This window comes from Octodon degus, unplaced genomic scaffold, assembly GCF_000260255.1.
Source record: "Octodon degus isolate 3935 unplaced genomic scaffold, OctDeg1.0 scaffold00214, whole genome shotgun sequence".
NCBI classification, from domain to species: Eukaryota; Metazoa; Chordata; class Mammalia; order Rodentia; family Octodontidae; genus Octodon; species Octodon degus.
In genome coordinates this window covers 3,137,458-3,154,622 of record NW_004524790.1, presented here as the reverse complement: position 1 = coordinate 3,154,622, position 17,165 = coordinate 3,137,458, and the positions used below count along the sequence as shown (strand labels likewise).

General features: G+C 35.7%; 1 pseudogene; it reads left to right on the top strand.

Moving 5' to 3' along the window:
- Positions 1-15,608: 15,608 nt before the first annotated feature.
- On the top strand, positions 15,609-16,560 carry LOC101584243 (annotated as a pseudogene).
- The last annotated feature ends 605 nt before the right edge of the window (positions 16,561-17,165 follow it).

Here is a 17,165-nt window from a genome sequence, read left to right as displayed (position 1 = left end):
AGAGAGAGAGAGAAAGAAAGAAAGAAAGAAAGAAAGAAAGAAAGAAAGAAAGAAAGAAAGAAAGAAAGAAAGAAAGAAAGAAAGAAAAAGAAAATAAGTAAGTATCTTATTTCTACACTTATCTTGAGTTACTAATTTGGGTTTCCTGGCTATAGTGCAATTATTTGTACCTCAAGCAATGAGCAGGTATGCCTGTGATTTTCAGGCCGTGTGACTGTTCAGCAGATAATAGGGCTATAGAGGGAAAGTTCTGTGGCTGCAACACTTCGTCATGGGCCATTCAGGTGCTAATGCCCAACATTCCTCTTTGGAAGGCAAAATGCCTGATCTTTCTTATACGAGCTTAAGGTTTTTTTAAAGAAACATTAAATCCTCTAGTGCAATCCATTAGCAACACCTCTAATAGAATCTACTTCAATAGGTGATTGATAAAAACTTAGGTTTACCTCTGCCCAAGAGGAAATGACCCTTGGGATGTTGCTATCATTGGAACTGAATTAAATCATGGTGGCTCCAGGTGGAGAAAATGATAGTCAAGTATAACTTGTGTCTTGTGTTTTTCTCCTGGACACCAGATCTCAGATGTAGACCCCAGGGGGACAATGGTGTCAAATTTCTCCAGGGACTTTGAGCAGGCAGTGTTGATAGGATCCAGGACATTAGATTGTCCACTGAAGTCATAAACATTTTCATGTAGAATCACACAGACATAAAATATTTATTTTCCTGGCCACCATGTCAAGTTTTCTGTTCATTAATCTTGAACTGTTGTTTATACATCTAAGATGTTCCTTTTGATTGTTCCCTTCCTTCTCCTGCAGTTTCCTGCCTTAGTGTGTATTTTTGATAATGAAGCCTGCCTTCACCAAAGAAGCACCAGTGTGCACAGGGATGGAGATTTGGTGATTGGAGGATTTTTCTCACTTTATTTCTATATGTACAGTACTGGTATCTTTGAAATAAAGCCTACAAAGGATTTCTACGTCATGCCGTAAGTGTTTTCTTCATATCCTTTTATCCTGTTTAATAGAGTGGATGTTGCCTAGGCATCTGTGGATAGATTTTTAAGTATTCTCTGTAATGTTTTCTTGTTCTGTCCACTCACATTGTAGAGCAGGACTATGCTTCTTTTCCTATCTCCTTTAGCTATTTGAATGTGGGAAGAGAGTATTCTGTTTTTGTTTTCTGAACTTCTTGATGTCAGAGCTGAAATCTGATGTAGACACCAGTCTGCACCTCTCTCTATGTTCCGTGTACTTCCTCCTACCTAGAGGCCAGGGCAGAGCATTAAGTGTTGTTCTGTAGCCAAAGAATCCAAGCCCTTGGATTGGGCTAAAGTCAATAGTAAGTGGTTATTGGCAAATATCCCCTGTGCATAAATTTTCTTTTATCAGTACTGATTATCCTCTGGCATTTCTCATCCTCCTGTTTGAACACACTTCCTAGTTCATTTATTTAGTTGTACTTCAACTAAACTCTAGAGCCATATCTTTGTACCTGGGTTGTTTCCTGACTCCTGGAGCTTCAGAAAGGGCCCACTATAATGGGTGAGTGAGTTGTGAGGTTTTTCCTCACCAGTATGATTCTCCATCAGTTGGATACAGTTATATTTTATGTTTTCAGCATAAATTATATCAGTTCTGTTTTCTTTGAAAAATGTGCAATGAAATAATGAATCTGTCAGTGTCAGAGAATTCTAGTCAATGACTTGTGTGTTCATGAGGAAAAGATGCCACGAAAACAGTGATTGTGTCTTTTATAAGGTGCTGGACCTAGAGTTTCAGCTGCCCATATGGGGGAGGGCAAACATGCCCCCTTAAGGAATTTGAGCTTTTTCTTTTATAGAGTACCTGTCCCCTACTTCTTATAATGTTCACTTATACTTTCATTCCTAGACACTTTCCCCACAATTACACAGATATGGAGGTGTGGTCTTAGTGTGCTGTATGCTAGCAGCATACTCTTGGTATTCAGAATTTCCTCCGCGTCAGCCTCTCAAGCAGTTCACACTACATTCATGTGGTTTTTTCTTCCCTAGTTTTCCAACCTGTGCTAGAGATCATTATCAGTAAGATTTATATATAAAATGTGATTAATTAGTCTATATTGAGTGTTTCTTCTCCAATAGTGACATATCAGAATGATTTTTGAGTGGGTGACACAGAGAAGCAGGCTCTGAACTTCCTGAACCCTGAGAAAGAATTATGCATTCACTTTTTGAAACTTAGCAGGATTTTATTTGATCAGGAGAAAAATCAGTATAGGATGTAGTGCAGTGCGGTTTGTTTTGGGGAAGCAGAATCTGAGCTGTGGATGGGATAGTGGAAGTCTAGAGCCAAAGAAATGGAGGACACTGGATAGATTACAGAACAACAGGGAAAATCAGGGAGTCTGTCTGTACTCTGTAGACAGGGTTCTAACTGAAGTCAGCCAAGTGTGACCACACATCATCTGGTTGTAGTGGGGAATGAGAAACCCAGCACATATCAAGTGTTCTAAGACTTAAAAATAATTGAAAGAGGATGGAAGCAGGTTGTTTCTGACAAAGAAGGAGATGAGTGACCGCCTACTCTTCTGTTTACCTCTGCTGTTCCTGCGTGTGCTCAGGGACTCTAACTGCGTTTGCAATGGGCACTGTCCTAGACCCAGACACTGTGATCATTTCGTACGTTGAAAAGAACACACTTGCATTTCAAAAGCTTTTTATGCCCAGGAAAGCAGATGTACCCAATAGGAGCAAGAATTTAAAGACTCAAAATAGAGTTTTCATTATATTTAGAGTCAAAAAGAAAAAGATTTTTTTGTCAGAGAAGGGTATTCCATTGTCATTTAAATATTACAGGTGCGTGAATTCAGCAAAGTATTCCAATATAGTCTAGTAGCCAATAATAGTAGTGGGTTTTCCGTAAGACTGGTAATGTCAGAAGTTGTTGACTTGAGCCTTTCACAGCTCAGCATATTAATATGGCTTTACTTTTTATACCTTGTTTCTATACTTTTCTGCTGGATGGTTAAGACCAAGATAAGGCAAGCCCTATATATCAAAGCATATAACTTTTGTATCTGACAAGGTCAATAAAATTCCTTCAGGTGCACACCACCACTCCCAGTGTCAATTGCCATCTCAGAGTGCCCCAGAGGTAGGGCTGGCATGGTAGGCTGTGGATTGAACCCCTGGCCTCTGTGCCTGCTTGCAGGCTCTTTAATCAAAAGCCACAAATTTATCTTATTTGTAGCTGAATAATACAGCATTGTGTAAAAATACCATATCTTTTTTATCTGTTCCTAAGTTGATAGGAATTTGGGTTGTTTCCAAGATTTAGCTATGACAAATTGTGCTCGTATAAACATGGATGCACATATATCACTATGATATGATTATCTCAGTTTTTTTTTTTTTTTTTTGCATAAGTACCTATTGGGCGAATAGTGGGCTTGAATGGGACCTTTAATCCTAGCTATATTAGGAATCTCCATATTGACTTCCATAACGGTTGTACCGGCCCGCATTCCCACCAGTAGCAGAGGAGCGTTCTTTTTTTCCCTACATCCTCTCCAGCATTTGTTATTGGTTGACTTCTTGATGATGGCCATTCTTTCTGGTATAAAATGGTATCTCATATCATGGCAGTCGAAGCACCGGCCTGGAAAGTGCAAAGATGTAGGTTCAATCACCAGTGCTGCATGCCTTGCTGGCCTCAGAATCCAGGGCGCTCCTGGCCAGCCACCAAAAACCATGTAGGCATGAAATCCCAGTGCTAGAGAGGATGAAATAAGAGGGTCCTTATGAATCTAAGCTACATAGTGAGACTGTACCAAATAAACAAATTAAAGATTAAAAATATTCAAGATGATACCTCAGCACTGTTTCAATGTTCATATCTTGAATAACCAATGAAGTTGAACATTTTTTTCATATATTTATTTGCCACTTGCATCTCTTCATTTATAATGTGTATAGTCATCTCAGATACCCATATTTGGATTGGGTCTTTGAATTTTGAATGTCATTTTAAAAAAAATTCTTCATATGTTCTAAGTAGGAGTCCTTTGTCTGAGGAACAATTGGCTATAATATTTCTCCCCATTTGGGAGTTTTCTTTTTACTCTTTTGGTGATTTCTTTTGATGTGCAGAAAGCTTTCAAAAAGATGAGATCCAATTGTTGATTCTTTGAAGTATTTCCCATAAAGTATGAATTTTGTTAATGAATTCTTTATCTACCCCATTTCCCTAAGATTTATACCTACTTTCTCATGCAGAAGACTTAGTGTTTCAGTTTCTTCACTTTTATACATATATTTGGTACAGGGTCTCACTACACAGCTTGGACTCATAGTGATGTCCTGTTTTAAGCCTCCTCAGTACTGTGGTTACAGGCATGCACCATCATACCTGGAATCTGTGGCCAGTTCAGAACACCTGGAGGCTAGGCTAGCACAGCATATGGTGCCTGGGATCGAACCTAAGTCCTTGTGCTTCCTTAAGCAGGTGCTTAGTCCACTGAGCTATCTTGCCTGCCCTTAGTGTTTAAGTTTCAATATTTAAATATTTGATCCATTTGACTGTAGTTTTGTGCGTGGTGATAGGCATGGGTCTATTTTAAGTCTTCAGTATGTGGAAAGCCAGTACTTCCAGCATCATTTATTAAAGAAGATCTCTTTCTTCCAATTAACATGTTTGGCTCCTTTGTCAAAGCTTGCTGAGTGTGCTTGTACTTGTGTTTACAGTTCTAATCTGCTCCACTGAGTCTCTCTGGTCTGCCGTTTTGCAAGTGCTTCGCTGATTTTATCACAGTGTGGCATAATTTGTAATCAGGCATTGTGATGCCTCCTGCCTTTCCTTTGTCACCCAAGGTTGCCTTTGCTATTCTAGGTCTCATGGTTCCGGTGGAATTTTAGGAACATCTCTTCTAGATTTGTGAGGCATACTAATCATATTTTAAATGGGATTGCACTGAATCTGAATAACAATTTTGGGAGTGTGGCCACTTTCACAATGTTTGTTCTACCTATCCAGGAGCAAGGATTATCTTTTCATTTTCTGAAATCCTCCTTGATCTCTTTTTTCAGAGTACTGTAATTTTCACCAAACAAATATTTTTTGTGAGATTATTTCCTAAGTATTTCATTTTTTTTATGTTATTGTGAAAGCCGTGGTTTCCATAATTTTTCTTTTGATGCATTCTTTGAATATAGAAAGGCTACTGATTTTTGAGTGTTGACTTTGTAATCCTGCTATCTACTGAATTTGGTTATTAAATCTGCAATTTGTAGTGATTTTTGGGTCTTCTATTTATAGTATCATGTCATCTGCAAATAATGATGATTTTATTTCTTCCTCTCCAAAAACATTCCTTTTCTTTCCTTCTGTTGTCTAATTATTCTGGCTAATGTTTGCAGAACTATTTTGATCAGGAGTGGTGACATTGGTCAACCTTGTCTTGTTTCTTATTTTAAACGGAAGGCTTTCAATTTTTGTCCTTTTAAGTATAATATTGGCTGTTCTGTTGGTTTGTCAAGAATGGATTTTATCAGGTTCAGGGAAAGACCATGTATTCTGATTTTCTGTAGTGTTTTTATCATAAAGGAGTGTTGGACAATGTCATAAACTTTTCCTACATCTATGGACATAATAATGTGGCTTTTGTCTTTAGCACTGTTGATGTGGTGTATTATATTTATAGTTTTGTGTATATTAAACCGTCCCTGCATTCCTGGGATGAATCCCACTTGTTCATGATTTATAATCTTCTTGATGCATTCTGTTTGCTAGTATTTTCTTGAGGATTTTTGCATCTATGTTCATTAGGAAGACTGGCCTATCATTTTCTTTTTTTTTAATTGGGTACTTCTCTTCTTTGCTATTAAATAGACTTGCCAGGTGCAGGGACTGGGGTTCAATCCCTGGCATGCCGTGCTGGCCCTGTCCCTGAAGTGAGCTTAGAGAGTGACTGAGACTGGGCATTGTGGCGCATGCCTGTAATCCCAGCAGTAGGGAGGCTGAAAAAAGGAGGATCGCTATGAGTCTGATCTGTGTAGTGAGACCCTGTAGATCCTGTACCATATACATACAAAAATTAGACTTGCCTCCCTGAATGAGTTTGGGAGAACTGCTTCTTTCTCAATTTTATTGAAAAATTTGAGAAGAGTTCACATTAAGTCCTCCTTAAATCTCATGTAGAATTCAGCTGTGAATACTTCAGAACCTGGGTTGTATTTGTTGTCAGGTTTTCATTACATTTTCAATTTCATTGGATGATAATGGGTTGTTCAGATTTTTTATATGTTCTTAATTCAGTTTTGGTAGTTCATATGTATCTAGGAATCTGCCCATTTGTCTGTATTTTCCATTCTGTTAGAGGAAAGATTTCGGAAATAAGTATTGATAATTTTCGGAATTTCTATAGGGTGTGTAGTGATTTCATCTTTTCATTCCTCACTGCATGAATTTGAATTTTGTCTTTCCTTTTAAAAATGAGTTTGGCTAGGGGTTAATCAATTTTATTTATTCATTTAAGGAACCTTCTCTATGATATTAACTCTTTATATTATTTTTTGTCACTGTTACATTTATTTCTGCTCTACTCTTTATAATTTCCTGACTTCTTTGGGCTTTGGACTTGACTTGCTCTTCTTTTTCTAAGAGTTTGAGGTGCAGAATAAGACTGTTTATTTGGCCTCATTCTGTTTTCCTGATGTGAGAATTTATTGCTATAAATTACCCTCTTAAGACAGCTTGCTTTATGTCTCATAGGTTCCAGTAAGTTGTACCTGTATTTTTGTTTGACTGTACATATTATTTAATTTCAAATTTAATTTATTCTGTGACCATTGATTGTTCAGGAAGGTATTATTTATTTTCCATGTGTTTATGTAGGCTTTGCTGTTTCTTTTGTGCGTAATTTCCAGTTTCATAGCACTTGGTCAGATAATATGAATGGGGTAAATTTGATTCTTTTTCATTTACTTAAGCATGTACTATATGCTAGCATATGATCTATATTGGAAAACGTTTGATGTGCTGCCGAAAGAAATGTGTATTTTGATGCTGTTAGGTGGAACGCTCTGTAAAGGTCTACTGAGTCCATTTCTTCACAATTAGGCTTAGTTCTGTTATACCTTTGCTCATTTTTTGCATAGTTTATCTATGTCTTTGTGTCAATGATGTGTTAAAGTCCCCCAATGCAACTATATTATTTCTCATTGTATTTGTCATGTCTGTTAAAATTTGCCTTATATAGTTGGGTGTTCCTAAATGGGGTTCATATATATTGATAATTGTTATCTCTTCCTCTTCCAGTTTTCCCCTAACAAGTACACAGTGAGTTTCTTTGTCTCTTTAATCACTGTTGGTTTGAAATTGACATTATCAGCAACAAGAGTAGATATCCCTGCTTTTTTCTGGGTTCCAGTCACATGGAGTATTGTTTTCCGTCCTTGGACATTCAATTTATTAATTTTTTGAATTCAATGTGTTTCTAGTGTGCAACATAATGTTTGATCAATCCTACATGAGTATATCTTCTTATCTGGGTGACTACTTCAAAAATAATGATATGCAATGCATTAACCATTGTTAATTTCTTATCATTTTGTTTTGAAATCTTGTATCATTGTAATTTTTGTTCATTCTCTTTAAAATTAAAATATATTTTGCACAAATTAAGATTTTAGGGCTGGCCAAATAGCTCAGCAGATTAAAGTGCCTGCATGCAGCTTCAGGGTCCAGGGTTTCGATCCCTGGGCCTGCTGTGCCAGCTGCGCCCCTGGGCATGCTGAGACAGCAATTGAGATGAGATGTGGTGGCACGCACCTGTAATCCCAAATCTTGGGAGACAGTAAACAGGCAGATCACTATGAGTCTGATCTAGTAGTGAAACCCTGATCACTCTGTAGATCCTTCCCTAAAAATGCAAAAAAAAAAAAAAAAAAGAAAAAAAAGAAAAAGAAAAAAAAAGTTAAAAACCTCTTATTTTGCAATGACCTACTTGGAATAATTCCTTACTCAAATTTTACTTTGAGTATTTACAGCAAGATCATACAAAGTTTGTAAAACACACTTTTTCTTAGTGCTTTGCATTCAGGTTTTATAAAATAATTCTGTTTATAATAAGTTTTCTTTTGTACAATACTGTGGGATGGGCTGCAACATGAGCCCTAAGTCTCCCTGTGAGCTACTATTCATGGAGCATAACACGTGCCTGCCCTTTTCTTCTATGTTTTGTTTATATTTTTACTACTTTATTTTATTTTAGTTTTTACAGATGTAAACAGAGTAAAATTTAGACAAATATTTCTGAGATGAATATATAACATGAGATTAATAATAGATATCACATTGTAAATAAACTATTTACAAACTTAAATGAATATAACAGTAAAAATTGTCCAAAATAAAAATGAGGAATTTACAGATAAGTTATATAATAGTTCACTCTGTGCCAAAATCAAGAAACTTATATTCATATAACTAGAATTCTCAAAGTAGAAAGGCATAGGCAATAACTGTTTAAAGATTTAAAACTTCTGAATTTAGTTGAAATTATAGCACGTTTCCAAGAAAAATGAACCTTTTGCACAATAAATTTGAATAAAATGATACTAAGATACACAAATATGAAATTGTCCAGAACTTATCATAAAGAAAAAAAATAATTAAATCATACACATAAAAAGGTAGTCCTGGAAGAGCAAAATTAAACAGCACATTTTTCCACATTAGAAGAAAAAAAAGACCAAGTATGCAAGAAACTAGACTAATTAATTAAAAAGGGCTGAAAGAAAAAAAAACTGTCCTTATTGAATTTTATACTTAGCAAACATACTTTTGAAAACTACAAGTAAAATATTTTCCAGTTATACAAACTAAAAACATTCTAATACCTCCAGATGTAGCACGTAGGAAATAATAAAGATCATAATCCAGAAGGCAAGAGAAGTTGCTGTACGATCCTGGATAAAGAATAAAGAGCTCTCAAAATGATAGTTATGTAGGACTATGTAAAATATTTTAGATGAAACTATTTAAAAGGTCATTGAAAATTTCTACAGAACAGTATCATTCTTATATCTGTTTATATACATTTTTTTCATGTGTATGTGTGTGTAAAAGACAAAGAAGAAGTAATATAAAGCCAATGGAAAATGGAATACACCTTAAAATTTCTTTTTTTTAACATTTATTTATTTACTTATTGTGTGTGTGTGTGTGTGTGTGTGTGTGTGTGTGTGTCTAGCTCAGCCCACCAGGGGGCGGGGCTGGCTGGCATGTGGTGCTGGGGGATCGAACCGCGGTCCCTGTGCTTTGCCAAGCTTGTTCCAAGTAGGTGCTTTAGACCACTGAGCCATCTCGCCAGCCCACCTTAGAATTTCTAATACTAGAAGAAAGTATCATATCATGTCTTTTAAGTAGATTAAAAATCAAAGATACAGGATAAATTTTAAAACAAAATTAAGATTAAACAATATTCAGAAAATTTAATATTATTTAAAAAGTAAATATTTCAAAACAATTAAGTTAAGAAAAAGTTTTCATGATAGAAAAGAATTACTAAGAATAAAACATAAGATAAATACTGGAATGGCAAATATATGACCAGAACTTGTAACAGTCTGTGGATAGGATATTGCACAAAGTTCTCTTAAGCTGTGGACATGAACAGTGTCCATTATGCTTACTGGTGGCCTGGCATCAATTGTGGGGCTGAGCTACTGCTACTTCCTTGATACCCACCCTGTAGACCCAGATAGAATCATGAACCATAGGGTGCAGGAGAAGTCCATTTGTAGAGTATGCTTAATAGAAATATTTTGCTGCTGTATCCAACATATAATTGAAAGACTACTTTTGTATACCTCTTATTCTCCTGGGTTTAATTCCTTGCCCTATTTGGTCTGTTCTTTCCATCCTCATTCATGGAATTGTGGTCATTTTGCTCCCTCTCTAGAATATATTTTACTAGTCTGTGTGGACTTGGCTTTCTCATTCTGAAATTCTTATATTGTTCTTTGTCATAGAAGCATTTCTCTTCTCCATCAACATTGAAAGAGAGTTTTGCAGGGTATATAAGTTTGGGCTGGAATTTGTTTTCATAGAGGACTTGAAGTACTCTGCTCCATGCTCTTCTTGCCTTCACGGTTTGTGAAGAGAAGTCTGCCATTATTCAGATGGGGTTTCCTTTGAATGTGATCTGTTTCTTTTCTTTAGCAGCTTTTAATATACTGTTCTTGTTCTGAATTTCTGGAATCTTAATTTTTATATGTCTAGATGTGGTTTTCATTGGTTGATGTTATTTGGAGTTCTATATGCTTCATTTACTTGAATATCATATTGCTTCCCCATATTTGGGAAGTTTTCTGCTATTACTTTTGTCCATATTCTTTTATATATTTGTATTGACTCCTTTCTAGTTGATGCTATTAGTATTACATTGTTCATCTTTGCATCATTCTGCAAATTTTGAATTATGTTTTCCTGCATCATAGTTGTTTTTAAGACATATTTTCTTACCTTTTCACTAGCTGCAATGGTGTCTTTAAGGTATGAAAGTCTATTTTCATTTTCATTCAAATGGTTTTGCTAGCTTGTGATTGAGATTTTAATTTCCTGTATAGCACTTTGACTTTCCTTTGTGAATTCTATTTCTTTCCTACATTTCTCATTCAAGGATTCCATCATTTTTATATTCTCCTCTATTTTTATTAGTGTCTTCTTTAGAAGAATTTACTACTTCTTTCATTACAGTTATCATTTCTTTTTTTACTTCAGACACTATTTCTGATCTGATTTCTTCTATACATTTCTGCAGTTGTTTCTTTACTTCTGACGCTATTATTTCAGAGATTTCAGGTGTGTGATTTCCAATTTCTTCTCTGCTTGTGTCTCCTGCATTTGTTCTGGGTGGGCTTGGGCCCTGAGAGTGCATTTTGCTCCTTCTCTTTGTCATTTTGTATAGCATTGTCTTCTAACCTTAGGTGTAGTGCTTAAATAGAGTTATTACCTTAGCACCAGGTCCAGATCTACCAAATTCAAAATCGTCCAGGTGGGTGTTTCTTGGGTCTGGCTTCTGTGTTCCACTTCATCCTGCTGCAGCCCTTGGAGGTGAACCTTCTTTGCCAGTCTGGCAAGATGTTCTGCTCCTGGATCAGCTGGGTGGGTGCTGCCTCTAGCCTCTGCCAGGTTCCACACTGGGCTTATCTGATGGAGGAAGTTCTACTCATACATGGGCCTAGGCTCTGGGTGGAATGAGGGTCACGCGGGCCATAGGCAGTCTCACTCACCCGCCAGGCTTGGGCTCTGGGTCGAATGAGGACCAGGTAGGCCCCAGTTGGTCTCTCTCCCATGCCAGACCTGGGTCGGATCTGCTCTACATTTTAGAAGCAACAAATTTTCAAAACATTCAAGCTAAGTATGTAGCAGAAATTTTATTCAAGCTATTTTTCAACTCCACCAGAAAAGCTCTACATTTTCATGCTAACTTTTATCATGGTCACTTCAGGTTATTGTATTTTAATTATACACATTAAAATATGCCTTGTAAACATCTGTGTGATGAACTTTAAAATGCCTTAAGTGTTGTTCATAGCTTCAATATTTTATTTATATTATTGTTTTCCAAAAATTGTTCTTTCATACTCTTCTGAATAGTTATTATTCTATTGTTCTTAAAATATAAAGAGATCTGCTGGTTATTTTCTTTGTACTAATATTATTCATTCATAACTCTAAATTAATTTCTATATTTTAATTTCTATATTTTTTCTCTTCTGCTTCTTTTTATGTGAAAACTTATTTTCTGTTCTCATGTTTGTCCTTCTTGTTGATTGTCAAATAATGTAAACTTATACACTGAGACCAGATCAGGCTTTTCCTCATTCTTTTCTATTTATGACCAGAACTCTGGAGACCCTTACAACTATTTGCTACTCAATGGTGCTCCATTCTGTGTGACTTAACAGTAATTTATCACAGAGATTATTGAATTTTGAATTTTCTGCATCCAGCATGTTTTGAAATTGAATGAGGGCTGTGTGTGTGTGTGTGTGTGTGTGTGTGTGTGTGTGTGCATGTGCACAGACACCATTTACCTAACATATTTTAAGTTTTCTTACCATCAGTGGGCTATTGTATCAGAAAGTCCATTGCTGAACAATATCTGTCTCTTGTAGTTGTTTTTTGACTGCGTGTCCATAAACATGTCCTTAATTGTTGTACATAATATATAGTTTATATTAATTGTTAGGCTCTGTTTGCAAGGTATGAGGTAGAATTATTAATTATGTTTGTGATGCAAACTTGTAAAATTCATCCATGTTAGCATTATACACAATTTCTATATAGATATTTAAGGGTGGAGAGTGGTTATTATTGCTATCACAATGGGGCTTGGGACATTTCACATTAACAAACTCTGTTTAACATATCATACCATGTTATTATGTTATGCATTTTATGACTAAGCTTCTGGCTACTCTAGTGACTTTTGCATAAAGATGAGTTCCTAAGGAAGATAACTGCACAAATTTCCTGACTTTCCCTTAATTTTAAAATATCTTAATAGTGCACCTGTTACAAAATCACAATCTGACGTCTTATTCTGAAAACATCCAAGAGTTAAATGAAAACATCAGTATACTTGCTTTTTCCTTTCTCTCCAAATACAGATAATCTAGAAATAATTTGAATTGTTTGATAATGATTTTCTAGTGGGACAGTTCCCCCACCACTTTAGGCAGTTCAACTCACCCAAGCACAGGGATAGAGTCAAATAAAAGAACAAATCAATGTACAAATCCAGAAAATAATGTAGAAGTTATCTCAAAGCTGACAGTAAAATATATGCGCTATAAACAAAGAAATCATGTTATCACAAGATGTAACTACTATATATTTTTTGAGAATTTGTCGTGCACTTTGACAGGAAAAATCATAAATTTATATATTAATGCTTATAAAGGATCTGTATAACTCTAAACAAATGTGGAAAAATTGAAAACCATATCATTGGGGTAACTACAAAGATATTACTATGCGTAAGGTAGTCAGAATACATCTATTACATCAATTTTGATTTCTTAAAATTTCAATTAAAAGATATGATTCCAGACAAAAATAAGAAAAAAATTACATGACTTACCCAGACTAGTATAGAAGTTCAAATTACCACAGGGACATATGAACTGTGATTTCACATACCATAATTATTTAATATTAAACAACAAAGAAGAAAAAAGATGAAGTATCTGGTGATGATGATATTAAGAAGTAGAAAATTAACTTGGAAGGCACAAAAGTAAAATTAGTATGTGCAGAAAACAACTGTCCATGAATGAAGATTTCTAACAATCTTGTCTGAAAGAAAGTATAATTTCTGGGAACTAATATAATATTTGAAAGTTACAGAAGCCTAATTTATGAGATTCATATAGAAGACACACATCAATACTAAAATATATTTATTATTGCATGCTATTTTAATAAGTTTCACTTAGTTTATTAGTCTCATTCAGAAAAAGGAACTTTTCTCCATTGTTGGTGGCAGTGTAGACTCATGCAACCATGATGGAAAGCAATATGGACACTCCTCAAAAGAACTAAGATTAGAAGTCCAACTCACCCCAGATAATCTCCTTTTGGGTATCTTTTCAAAATACTGAAAACATCATATCACAATGATATATGGGCACCCATGTTTATAGGAGGTCAATTTGTCATAGCCTAATCTTGGAAACAACCTAAATACCCATCAGTTGAGGAATGGATAAAAAGATGTGGTATTTTTATACAATGGAGTATTGCTCAGGTATAAAAAAATAATCTTGAGGCTCTCATAGGAAAATGGATGCGACTAGAGGCTATACTTGTAAGTGAAATAAATCAGACCCACATGTGTAAACATTGTATTATGTCCCTAGTGTAAGAATTTGGAAGAATGAATAAAAACTGAAAGGTACACTAGATATAGTAGAATGGAAAGAAACTGAGAATATTCAATAAACAATTGATAGGAGGGAAAGGAGAAAAGACAGGAAAAAAACAAGGATAAAAATCATGTAATTATGTACACAGGATAGCTAAGATGCCTATATTACTAATTTCTAACAGGTTTTTTTTTAATGTGACTTCTTGGCCTCAATTTTAGTTTTTTAAAACAATTTTATTGGGAAACAAATAGCAATGAGATAGTTTCAAAACTGATTACTAGTACAGTTTCAATAGGTTAATACATTGCATATTGTTGTCTTAGTTGTTATTCATTGTACAAGATGAAGACATGATATCTTGTCCAAAAACACTATTTGAACAAATCTCTATTCAGTGACCCAAGAGAATGCAGCTGTGTATCTATCCTATTTTGAAAATACAGATACAAAATGGTCGTTCATTTATATCCTTCTTTTTGTTTAGTTTTGTCAGAGAATGGTATTCCATTGTCATTTAAATATTGTAGGTGCCTTAATTCAGCAAAATATCCCAGTATAGTCCAGTAGCCCATAATAGTAGTGTGTTTTCCATAAGACTGGCAATGACAGAAGTTGCTGACTTGGCTGGGAAGATGGCTCAGTGGAATAAATGCTTTCCTGGCAAGTGCAAGGGCCCAAGTTCAATCCCCACCTCCTCTAACAGGATTCTGAAAGTAGTTAAAATTTAAAACTTTTATTTGCAACCTCTTATATGCTAATATCTGTAATTTGAGCAACTACACTGAAGAGAGCAATGTGCAGTATGGCAACCACAGCTAAATGCCTTTCGTCATTTTTAAAAATGCACATAGTCTCATATGTCTTATCTATTATTTTATACTCTCTTTAAAATAAATTTAAAAATAAAACGACAAGGATAAAATTTAATGTTCATTGAAAGGAAGATTTAATATTTAATTGTTTTAACAATCTTACATGCCTATACCTTTTAATCTGAGCAGCAAAGTTGATGAGAAAAATATATACTATAACAATCATTGTTTATTTCCTATTATTGTTTTGAAATTCTGCACCATTTTTATTGTTTTATGTTGTTTTGTTTTTGTGTTTGTTCCTGTTATTTGTTTGTATTTTCCTCTTTAAAGTAAAATAGAAAATATTTAGTCCATGTGTTCCATGTATGATATCCACATTCTTTGGAGCTAAAACATGTGCATAACATTCCGTCTCTACTCTTTCAACTCCAGCCCTCCCTCTGCCCCCATTCCTCCCTTTTTTGATCCTCTTTCATTTTGAATTTGATCTATCTCACTACTTTCTACTATCTTTTATTTTGCCTTTTATTTTTAGACTGGCTCTCTATACAAAACAAATCATGTAGAAATGTAAAGCAGTACAATCACTATGAAAACAGTATGGAGAGTTCTCCAAATATAAAATAAGCATACATATCCTGAGCTAGGGATATAAATCAATGTAAGAGTACATTTCAAGTGTGGGAGACCTAGTATTTGTATGCCACCACATAAAACAGTAAGAATATGTGAATATCACTCACATAGTATCGAAAAAGATTTGAATATCTATGAATATATTAATCAAGAATCAATATGTAGACAGCCAGCCTTTCTCACTAAGACACAGCGTGTCTTTCTACTCCCTCACAAGTGCTTCTGCACTAACCATGGCCAGTTTTGTGGAGCTCAGAACCAAAGCCAAGAGGTCCAACGTGGGCCTGGGCACCTGACAGTCCCTCCTAGATAGTCAAAGAAGCCATGAAGGCAGCCATCTACGCAGGATATCGCCACATCAATTGTGCCTACATCTACTGGAAGGAGAATGAGGTAGAAGAAGCCATCCAAGGGAAGATTCAAGAGAAGCTCATGAGGCAGGAACACCTCTTGTTATCAAGTTGTGGTCCACATTCAAGCCTGGTGAAGGAGACCTTCCAGAAGACCCTGAAGGACCTGAAAATGAACTACCTGGACATCTACCTCATCCACTTTACACAAAGACTTCAGGTTGTGAAGGAACTCATCTCTATAGATGATACAAGCAATGTCCTTACCAGTAAAATAACATTCCTGGATGCATGGCAGGTCATGGAGAAGCTGATCAATGATTACTAACTGGGGTTGGTAAAAGCTCTTAATGTCTCCAACTTCAAACAGTTCCAGACTGAAAAGCTCTTGAACAAGCCTAGGCTGAAATATAAACCAGTAACAAATCAGGTGGAGTGTCACCCATACCTCAGCCAGGAAAAACTGATCCAATACTACCACTCCAAGGGTATCATTGTCACTGCCTACCATCGCCTGGACTCTCCAGACAGACCTTGGTCCAAGCCAGAGGACCCTTCAATACTAGAGGATCACAAGATTAAGGATATTGCTGCAAAGTACAAAATAACCACAGCCCATGTTCTGATCCAGTTCCATATCCAGAAGAATGTGGCAGTGATCCCCAACTCTGTGACACCAATTCGCATTATTGGGAACTCTCAGGTCTTTTACTTTGAGTTGACTGATGAGGAGATGGCGGCTATTCTCACCTTGAACAGAAACTGGAGGCCTTGTATTATAACTGGCATGTCGCCTTTGGCAGAGTATCCTTTCGATGGCGAATATCAAAGCTGAATCATCTAATTAGATGTGCAGAGGAATACTGCCTCCTCGCTGTGTGGAGCTCACTTCCTGTGAGACAAGCTTCAGCCAAGGTTTCAGAACCCATGTTGTGCCTCAGCTCATTGCATGTAGACTTTAGACAACCATGTATTGGGTGGAGTCTGTGTTTAATCAGGAGCAGACATGATGGCAAAGTGTGACTCATGAGAAATTTTTTTTTTACTTATCTGATCTATCCAGATGTTTTTTAAATGTCAGGATCCCTGCTAATATTGAGGATACAATAATAAAAATAATAGAAAGTAACAAAGAAGCAAGAGGTAAAACAATTACAAATTATAAAAAGAGGTAGGTAGATAAGACTGTCATTCTCTGAGAGATTATTTATTCACAAAACTGTGGGGAAGATGAACAGAATTTTCATCTGACTGTCATAAGCACTTCTAAAATATTATTTTTGCCTCTATGTTATTTTTGTACTTTATAAAAGTTGATGCTTAAATTTTACAATGTTAGTTGTGAAAGGCCCAAGTCAACAACTTCTGACATTGCCAGTGCTACGGATAACCCACTACTATTGTGCACTACTGGACTATACTGTATTATTTTGCTGAATT